The sequence below is a fragment of the Symphalangus syndactylus genome, chromosome 13 (genome assembly GCF_028878055.3).
Source record: "Symphalangus syndactylus isolate Jambi chromosome 13, NHGRI_mSymSyn1-v2.1_pri, whole genome shotgun sequence".
Lineage (NCBI taxonomy): Eukaryota > Metazoa > Chordata > Mammalia > Primates > Hylobatidae > Symphalangus > Symphalangus syndactylus.
In genome coordinates, this window is record NC_072435.2 from 95,425,845 (window position 1) to 95,436,270 (window position 10,426).

The 10,426-nt window shown below is 40.9% G+C and overlaps 1 pseudogene; it reads right to left on the reverse strand.

The window, feature by feature from the left end:
- Positions 1-517: 517 nt before the first annotated feature.
- On the reverse strand, positions 518-7,408 carry LOC134732039 (small ribosomal subunit protein eS4, X isoform-like; annotated as a pseudogene).
- Between the last annotated feature and the right edge of the window lie 3,018 nt (positions 7,409-10,426).

Consider the following 10,426-nt stretch of genomic DNA (forward strand, 5'->3'; position numbering starts at 1 on the left):
ACAAGAAGAGAGACCTGAGCTAGCACACTCAGCCTCTTGTCATGTGATTCCCTGTACCATCTCAGGACTCTGCTGAGTCCCCACCAGCAAGAAGGCTCTCACCAGATGCATCCCCTTAGCCTCCATAACCATAAGAAATATATTCCTTTTCTTTATAAATTACCCAGTTTCACGTATTCTGTTATAAGCAACAGAATACGAACTAATACACCATAGAACTACCATCAGTAATTTTGAGAAGTGGAGAACACAAGAGTTGCCAGAAGACTGAAGATGCACAGATGTTTCCATTTTCAAAACATAAAAAATGAATCCCAGAAACTAAATGCTAATAAGCATGATATTGAAAGCTGGCAAAATTATAGAACAGATGAAGCATATAGTTTATCAACATCTTTTCAAGTCATCAGTAGAAGATAAAATTGTTTCTTCATCAAACTAAATTACTTAAATTATATACCTGAAAATGGCTAACAAAATGCTTAATTATTGTAAGTATCCAGTAAATATACTTTTAAAAAACAAACCAACCTCAAACCTGTCTCTGGAAAATTCTATAACAAAGAAAGAAAACGAAGTCAAAAATAGAGAAAACTACACAAAATTATGTTTTAAATATTATGCATAATTCTACAGTTAAAAATAGAAAATCTTGGCCCAGATGTGGTGGCTTATGCCTATAATCCCTGCACTTTGGGAGGCTGAGGCAGGCAGATCACTTGAGGCCAGGAGTTCCAGACCACCCTGGCCAACATGTTAAATCCCGTCTCTACTAAACATACAAAACAAAAACAAAAACATTAGCCAAGTGTCGTGGTGCGTGCCTGTAGTCCCAGCTACTAGGGAGGTAGGAGAATTGCTTGAACTTGGGAGATCGCGCCACTGCACTCCAGCATGGGTGGCAGAGTGAGACCCTGTTTCAAAAAAAAAGAAAACAAGAAAAATAAAAGAAAATCTTGGCTGAGCGTGGCGGCTCACACCTGAAATCCCAGCACTTTGGGAGGGCAAGGTGGGTAGATCACTTGAGGTCAGGAGTTTGAAACCAGCCTGACCCACATAGTGAAACCCCCATATCTACTAAAAATACAAAAATTAGCTGGCCATGGTGGCGGGCACCTGTAATCCCAGTTACTTGGGAGGCTGAGGCAGGAGAATCACTTGAACCCGGGAGGCAGAGGTTACAGTGAACCGAGATCATGCCACTGCACTCCAGCCTGGACACAGCAAGACTCCATCTCAAAATACATTTAAAAAAAGAAAAGAAAAGAAAATCTAGATGAAATGGACTCAAGTTGTCAAAATTGATAGCTCCTTCTCTGTATATGGCAGCACTGGTGACACAAAGTATAAACTAGAAAATACCCAAGTGGAGGTTAAATATATGAATTTAGAGTCCAGGGAAGAAGTCAGGGCTGGAATTTGGGAATAGTCAATGCATTTGTGGTATTTAAATCCATCACATCGGAAGAGATCACCATGGAAGAGAATATGGACAGAGGAGATAAGTCCAAGGACTGAGTCCTGGAACAACCAGGAATTTATTCATTAAAAGAGAATGAGGAAGCAGCACTTTGGGAGGCCGAGGCAGGCAGATCACCTGAGGTCAGGAGTTTGAGACCAGCCTCGCCAACATGGTGAAACCCCGTCTTGACTAAAAATAAAACATTTGCTGGGCGTGGTGCCAGCGCCTGTAGTCCCAGGTGCTCGGGAGGCTGAGGCAAGAGAATCGCTTGAAACCCGGAGGTAGAGGTTGCAGTAAGCTGAGATCGCGCTACTACACTTCAGCCTAGGCGACAGAGCAGTACTCTGTCTGAAAAAAAAAAAAAAAAAGAGAGAGAATGAGGAAGTACAGCCAGTGAGGTGAGGGAAAAGAGACATGGGATAAAGTAGATCCTGAAAGCTAAATGAAGCAAATGTTTGAAAAGGAGGAAATGATTGACTGCAGCAAATGCTGCTGAGTAGTCAGGTAAGATAAGGACTGAGAACTGAAGCAAAGTGGGGATTGGACAAGAGCATATTTTGTCCCTAATTGACAAAAGCCTATTTGGAGTTAGTTCAAGATAGAATGAGAAAGGATAAAAGAGAGACAAACAGTACTTTGAAGAGTTCTTGTATAGAGAGGAGTAGGAAAATATTGCTGAAGCTGAAGGGGAATGTAAGTTCAAGGAAATTTTTGTTGTTGTTGTTAGGATGACAAATTTTATAACACGTTGTATGCTGGGAAAAATAATTCCACAGAAAGAGAAAAATTGATGATGTAGAAGAGAGGAAACAATTTCAGGAGAAATATTCTTGAATGGTTTACAGGCATCACAAGTGGAATATCTGGTGTGAGATGCAGCCTACACAACTCGCCCATGCAAGGCAGTGTATATAGGCCCCCATACTGTTAGACCGATAGATTTAGGAGGTGTTGCAGGTTAGGTTTCCTGGAAGGCAGACACTAAGACAGAGTGAGGAGCCTAAAATGTTTACTGGGGAGTGACTCCTGTAAATGGAAAAGGCATGAGTCAGCTGGAGCCATCAGACAACAATGTAGACTTCTTTGATGCTGTCCTAACAGTCTCTGCTCGCCCAGCTCCAAAGTCAAGATTGCCTGTTAGAGGAGTCCCGCCTTGTATCCTTGGATGGAAATGAACAGACCCTTGCACATTGCCTCGCTCAGCTGTTAGCTGAAGGCCACAAAAGAAGCCTATGGAGTCAGTTTGAAAGTAGAAGGGAACCCTGAAGGGATTAATTGCTGGAAGCTAGCAGCTAAGCACACTTCTTGCAAATGGACAACTAGCCTTTTATTGAAGGGAGTGCTGAGTGGGCACATCTTCATATCCGACACAGAATAGGAAGATGTAGAAATTCTATTTTGTTTACTTTCATCTTCACAGTTGCCTTAGGCTATTCTTGCATTGCTATAAAGAAATACCCGAAATTGGGTAATTTATAAAGAAAAGAGGTTTAATTGGTTCCCGGTTCTGCAGGCTGTACAGGAAGCATAGCAACATCTGCTTCTAAAGAGACTTCAGGAAGCTTACAATCAAGACAGAAGGTGAACAGGGAGCAGGCATGTCATATGGTGAAAGCAGGAGCAAGGGGTGAGGTGGTGTGCCAAATACTTTTAAACAATCAGATCTCACACACTAATGCAAGGACAGCACCAAGTGGATGGTACTAAACCATTCATGAGAAAACCATCTCCATACTCCAATCACCTCCCATCAGGCCCTGCCTCCAATTTTGAGGATTACATCTCAGCATGACATTTGGACAGGGATACACATCCAAACTATATCAACAGTGAAGTAATAAGCAAAGTCATCAGCTTGAATGAGATGAGGGGAGAAAGATTGTTGGAGGTTTCTAGCAAGAGGAGAAAACATGAAGCAGTTGACTTGAAGACTGCAAGAGTGACTATAGAGAGATTATTAGGCAGCCCTGATAATTTATTTAGTAGTGTTTAAATTTAAAGCAATATCAACAGAAGAAAGATCAGCAAAAGAAGAAAGAATTATAGAAATAATTGAAGAAAACTTTTGGTTTTTAAAATATTGCTAGCAATTAGTCAACAAAAACAGACTACATGTAAGGAAGCAAGAAGCATGCTGGTCTCATATTTTATTCAAGAAGCAACAAAACATATTTTTAAAATATAAAACATAAAACATATAAAAGTTGTGCATCAGAAGATTCTTCACCCTAAGAAATAGAAAACCAAATATAACAAGTATAGACAATAAGGCAGATTTATTATTTCACATAATAATTTCTAATTTGGCTCTGAGATTGGTTAATTTAGTGGCTCAAAGACCTAGATTTCTTTCATTTTTCTGCTTTGCCAGGCTCAGGAGATCAGCTTATTCTGAGTTATTCATCCCCTTGTTCATGAGTCGGTCCTGCAGTTCCAGGCATTACAAGCAGACATGACAATATCGAGCAGAATAAGAAAGAAGATCTCACTGGCTAGAGTTGTGTCACATGCCCATTCCAAAGCCAATCACTATTAAGGGGAAAGCAACTGATTTAAAGCACATGTCTGGGTAGAGAAGGGTGGACTGGCCAAACAAAATCAGAGTTTTCTTAATAAGAAAAAAGGAGAAATGGCTGCTGGGTAGGCAATCAACAGTACTTCTATGAGAGGAAGAACAATATATTGTAACTTGTAAATTTAAAAACCCAGCAAAACTATCATTTTTTAATTGAGGGTACATCCTCAGAAATAAACATACTTAGAAAATATACCATCCATATATCTTTCTTGAAAATATTATAGATAACTGAGAGAAGAATAAGACAACTCAAAAATAAGTCATGTTATGAAACAACTGATACTGATCAACGAATCCAATAACACAAAGTTAAATCTGATTGTTTAAATTGTTTTAATTGTTTTTAAGAAGTATACCTGCAAATTACATTAAAAACTAAATTCTTAAATGACATTTAAGCTAGGATCTGAAAACTAAAAAGTATTTAGACAGGTAAAGAGTTGAGAGAAGAGCATACCAGACAGAAGGAATGATGTGAGCATTTCCTTAAGGCTGGAGCAGAAATAAGCATAACATAGATTAGGAAGGTGTCAGATCACACTGAGCCTTGTGTGCCATGTTAGGGATTTGGAATTTTATTTTAAGCATACTGAACATTGCTAGTGTTTTAAGTATAGTAGTCACATATCTCATTCTATTTTAAGAAGATCATACTGGTTTCTTTTTTTTTTTAATCATGCCATATTATTTTTAATTACATACAAAGATCTAACATGTCACCCAGGGACCATTTCACCCACTGCTCTGTTTGGCTGCCAGTCTTTTGTCTCTCTCTTCAGCAATGGTGAGGTGGATACCCTTTCTTCAGGAAAGAGAAATTCACAGTTTGTTGCCTTTGCCGATAACAAAAATGTTTGAGAGACGAGTGGCAAACCTGTTGCCATTGGCTCTTTCACGTGAACCACGTCAAAAGATCCAGGGTGCCTCTCTCTGTGGTGATCACACCAATTCTTCCCAGGTTAGCACTTCCAGTCACCATACACAGGTTACCAGTGTCAAACTTGGTGAAATCAGTAATCTTGGCAGTCTCCAAATCAATCTAATGATATCATTCACCTTGATAAGGGGATCAGGACAGTGGATGGTACGAGCATCATGAGTCACAAGATGAGAGATTCCTTTTGTGCCCACAAAGATTTTTCTCACTTTGCACAACTTGTACTTGGCCTCCTCAGGTGCAATATGATGTACAGAACAGCGACCCTTGGTGTCATAGATCAGATGGAAATTCTCTCCCATCTTGTCAATGCTGATGACATCCATGAATCCAGCAGGGTAGGTTATATCAGTTCAGACCTTGCCATCGATCTTAATGAACTGCTGAATGCAAATCTTCTTTACTTCATCTCCTGTCAGGGCATACTTAAGTCTGTTCCTTAGGAAGATGATGAGGGAGAGACACACTCTCAAATTGTGGGACCAGTGGATGGACGAGGAGAAAACACACTGGTCAATTTATCCAGCATCCAATGCTTTGGAGCTGCTACCCACTTCAGATGCTTCTTGAGACCACAAGTCATGGCTGTGTTAAGCAAGTAAAGAGGACCTCCATCTTCCGATATGTGTAGAAATTTGGTTTCTCTTTAAAAAGGCTGATGGGAGCAAGGTAAGTGTGGAAGTTAGGAAGCTACTGAAGGTGAGAAATTATGTTGTTCATACTGAGCAGGAGTGTGAAAATGAAAAGATATTGATAAATTGGAAATACATGTAGAGACATGCAATAAGACAAGTTGAAGGATTGCAGATGTATGAGGATGAGTTGAGGGAAATGCTAGAATCAAAAGGAGCCAAGCTTTTGGCTGTGTGGATGGTAGTGCCACTTACTAAAAAGGTAAGGACCAAAAGACTAACAGGTTGCAGCCGGGGAAAGGAGATGGGAGAAGGGCACCAAGAACTTTAATTTGAGTTAATCTAAGTTAAGATGACGTCATTAGCTGGGACCCTAATCCAATATGACTCATGTCCCTATGAAAGGGAAATCTGGACCCAGATAGACACACACACACGCGCATGTGCACACGCGCACACACACACACACACACACACACAGAGTCATGTGAAGATAGAGGTGGAGATCAGAATTGTGCTACCACAAACTAACGAAGGCCTGGGGCTACCAGAACCTAGAGGCGCTAAGAAATGATCTTCTGCTAGAAACTTCAGAGAGAGCATAGCCCAGCCAACACCTTGATCTCAGACCTCTAGCATCCAGAATACTGAGGCAATCCGTTTCTGTTGTTTTAAGCTACCCAGTTTATGGTACTTTGTTATAGAAGCCCTAGGAAACTAACACATCAGGTTAAATTACACATGGTCAAATTATAAAATTATGATAAATGTATTATATGACCAAATGATAAAATCCATTCCCTTGCATATATCCTGAATTCTCTTGCCTTTATCTTGGATAAATAATAAAACTTCATTCCACAATGGCCAAATAGGAACAGCTCCAGTCTACAGCTCCCAGGGTGAGCGATGCAGAAGACGGGTGATTTCTGCATTTCCAGCTGAGGTACCAGGTTCATCTCACTGGGGCTTGTCGGTCAGTGGGTGCAGCCCATGGAGTGTGAGCCGAAGCAGGGCGGGGCATCGTCTCACCCAGGAAGCACAAGGGGTCAGGGAATTCCCTTTCCTAGCCAAGGGAAGCCATGACAGACAGTACCTGGAAAATCGGGACACTCCCACCCTAATACTGTGCTTTTCCAATGGTCCTAGCAAATGGCACACCAGGAGATTATATCCCGTGCCTGGCTCGGAGGGTCCCACGCCCATGGAACCTCACTGTCACTGTCAGCACAGCAGTCTGAGATCAAACTGCAAGGTGGCAGAAAGGGTGGGGGAGGGGTGTCTGCCATTGCTGGGTGGAGCCCACCACAGCTCAAGGAGGCCTGCCTGCCTCTGTAGACTCCACCTCTGGGGGCAGGGCATAGCTGAACAAAAGGCAGCAGAAACTTCTGCAGACTTAAATGTCCCTTTCTGACAGCTTTGAAGAGAGTAGTGGTTCTCCCAGAATGGAGTTTGAGATCTGAGAACAGACAGACTGCCTCCTCAAGTGGGTTCCTGACCTCTGAGTAGCCTAATTGGGAGACACCTCCCAGTAGAGGCCGACTGACACCTCATACAGCCAGGTGCCCCTCTGAGATGAAGCTTCCAGAGGAAGGATCAGGCAGCAACATTTGCCATTCTGCAATATTTGCAGTTCTGCAGCCTCCGCTGGTGATACCCAGGCAAACAGGGTCTGGAGTGGACCTCCAGCAAACTCCAACAGACCTGCAGCTGAGGGTCCTGACTGTTAGAAGGAAAACTAACAAACAGAAAGGACATCCACACTAAAACCCCAGCTGTACATCACCATCATCAAAGACCAAAGGTAGATAAAACCACAAAGATGGGGAGAAACCAGAGCAGAAAAGCTGAAAATTCTAAAAATCAGAGCACCTCTTCTCCTCCAAAGGAATGCACCTCCTCACCAGCAACAGAACAAACCTGGACAGAGAATGACTTTGATGAACTGAGAGAAGAAGGCTTCAGACAATCGGTAATAACAAATTTCTCCGAGCTACAGGAGGATGTTCGAACCCATCGCAAAGAAGCTAAAAACCTTGAAAAAAGATTAAACAAATGGCTAACTAGAATAAACACCATAGAGAAAATGCTAAATGACCTGATGGAGCTGAAAACCATGGCACGAGAACTCCAAGACACGTGCACAAGCTTCAGTAGCCGATTCGATCAAGTGGAAGAAAGGGTATCAGTGATTGAAGATCAAATGAATGAAATGAAGCAAGAAGAGAAGTTTAGAGAAAAAAGAGTAAAAAGAAATGAACAAAGCCTCCAAGAAATATGGGACTATGTGAAAAGACCAAATCTACATCTGATTGGTTTACCTGAAAGTGACGGGGAGAATGGAATCAAGTTGGAAAACACGCTTCAGGATATTATCCAGGAGAACTTCCCCAACCTAGCAAGGCAGGCCAACATTCAAATTAAGTAAATACAGAGAATGCCACACAGATACTCCTCGAGAAGAGCAGCTCCAAGACACATAATTGTCAGATTCGCCAAACTTGAAATGAAGGAAAAAATGTTAAGGACAGCCAGAGAGAAACGTCGGGTAACCCACAAACGGGAGCCAATCAGACTAACAGCAGATCTCTCAGCAGAAACTCTACAAGCCAGAAGAGAGTGGGGGCCAATATTCAACATCTTAAAGAAAAGAATTTTCAACCCAGAATTACATATCCAGCCAAACTAAGCTTCATAAGTGAAGGAGAAATAAAATCCTTTACAGACAAACAAATGCTGAGAGATTTTGTCACCACCAGGCTTGCTTACAAGAGCTCCTGAAGGAAGCGCTAAACATGGAAGGGAACAACCGGTACCAGCTACTGCAAAAAACATGCCAAATTGTAAAGACCATCAAGGCTAGGAAGAAATTGCAGCAACTAACAAGCAAAAGAACCAACTAACATCATAATGACAGAATCAAATTCACACATAACAATATTAACCTTAAATGTAAATGGGCTAAATGCTCCAATTAAAAGACACAGACTGGCAAATTGGATAAAGAGTCAAGACCCATCAGTGTGCTGTATTCAGGAGACCCATCTCACGTGCAGAGACGCACATAGGCTCAAAATAAAGGGATGAAAGAAGATCTACCAAGCAAATGGAAAACAAAAAAAAAGCAGGGTCACAATCCTAGTCTCTGATAAAACAGACTTTAAACCAACAAAGATCAAAAGAGACAAAGAAGGCCATTACATAACAGTAAAGGGATCAATTCAACAAGAAGAGCTAACTATCCTAAATATATATGCACCCAATACAGGAGCATCCAGATTCATAAAGCAAGTCCTTAGAGACCTACAAAGAGACTTAGACTCCCACACAATAATAATGAGAGACTTTAACACCCCATTGTCAACATTAGACAGATCAACAAGACAGAAAGTTAACAAGGATATACAGGAATTGAATTCAGCTCTGCACCAAGTGGACCTAATAGACATCTACAGAACTCTCCACCCCAAATCAACAGAACATACATTCTTCTCAGCACCACATCATGCTTATTCCAAAATTGACCACTTAGTTGGAAGTAAAACACTCCTCAGCAAATGTAAAAGAACAGAAATTATAACAAACTGTCTCTCAGACCACAGTGCAATCAAACTAGAACTCAGGATTAAGAAACTCATTCAAAACTGCTCAACTACAGGGAAACTGAACAACCTGCTCCTGAACAAAATGAAGGCAGAAATAAAGATGTTCTTTGAATCCAATGAGAACAAAGACACAACATACCAGAGTCTCTGGGACACATTTAAAGCAGTGTGTAGAGGGAAATTTATAGCAGTAAATGCCCACAAGAAAAAGTAGGAAAGATCTAAAATTGACACCCTAACATCACAATTAAAAAACTAGAGAAGCAAGAGCAAACACATTCAAAAGCTAGCAGAAGGCAAGAAATAACTAAGATCAGAGTAGAAGTGAAGGAGATGGAGACACAAAAAACCCTTCAAAAAATCAATGAATCCAGGAGCTGGTTTTTTGAAAAGTTCAATAAAATTGATAGACTGCTAGCAAGACAAATAAGAAAACTGAAGAATCAAATAGATGCAATAAAAAATGATAAAGGGGATATCACCACCGATCCCACAGAAACACAAACTACCATCAGAGAATACTATAAACACCTCTATGCAAATAAACTAGAAAATCTAGAAGAAATGGACAAATTCCTGGACACATACACCCTCCCAAGACTAAACCAGGAAGTTGAATCCCTGAACAGACCAATAACAGGCTCTGAAATTGAGGCAACAATTAATAGCTTACCAACCAAAAAAAGTCCAGGACCAGATGGATTCACAGCTGAATTCTACCAGAGGTACAAAGAGGAGCTGGTACCATTCCTTCTGAAACTATTCCAATCATAAAAAAAGAGGGAATCCTCCGTAACTCATTTTATGAGGCCAGCATCACCCTGATATCAAAGCCTGGCAGAGACACAACATAAAAAAGAGAATTTTAGACCAATATCCCTGATGAACATCAATGCAAAAATCCTCAATAAAATACTGGCAAACTGAATCCAGCAGCACATCAAAAAGCTTATCCACCACGATCAAGTGGGCTTCATCCCTGGGATGCAAGGCTGGTTCAACATACACAAATCAATAAATGTAATCCAGCATATAAACAGAACCAAAGACAAAAACCACATGATTATCTCAACAGATGCAGCAAAGGCCTTCAACAAAATTCAACAGCCCTTCATGCTAAAAACTCTCTATAAACTGGGTATTGATGGGATGTATGTCAAAATAATAAGAGCTCTTTATGACAAACCCACAGCCAATATCATACAGAATGGG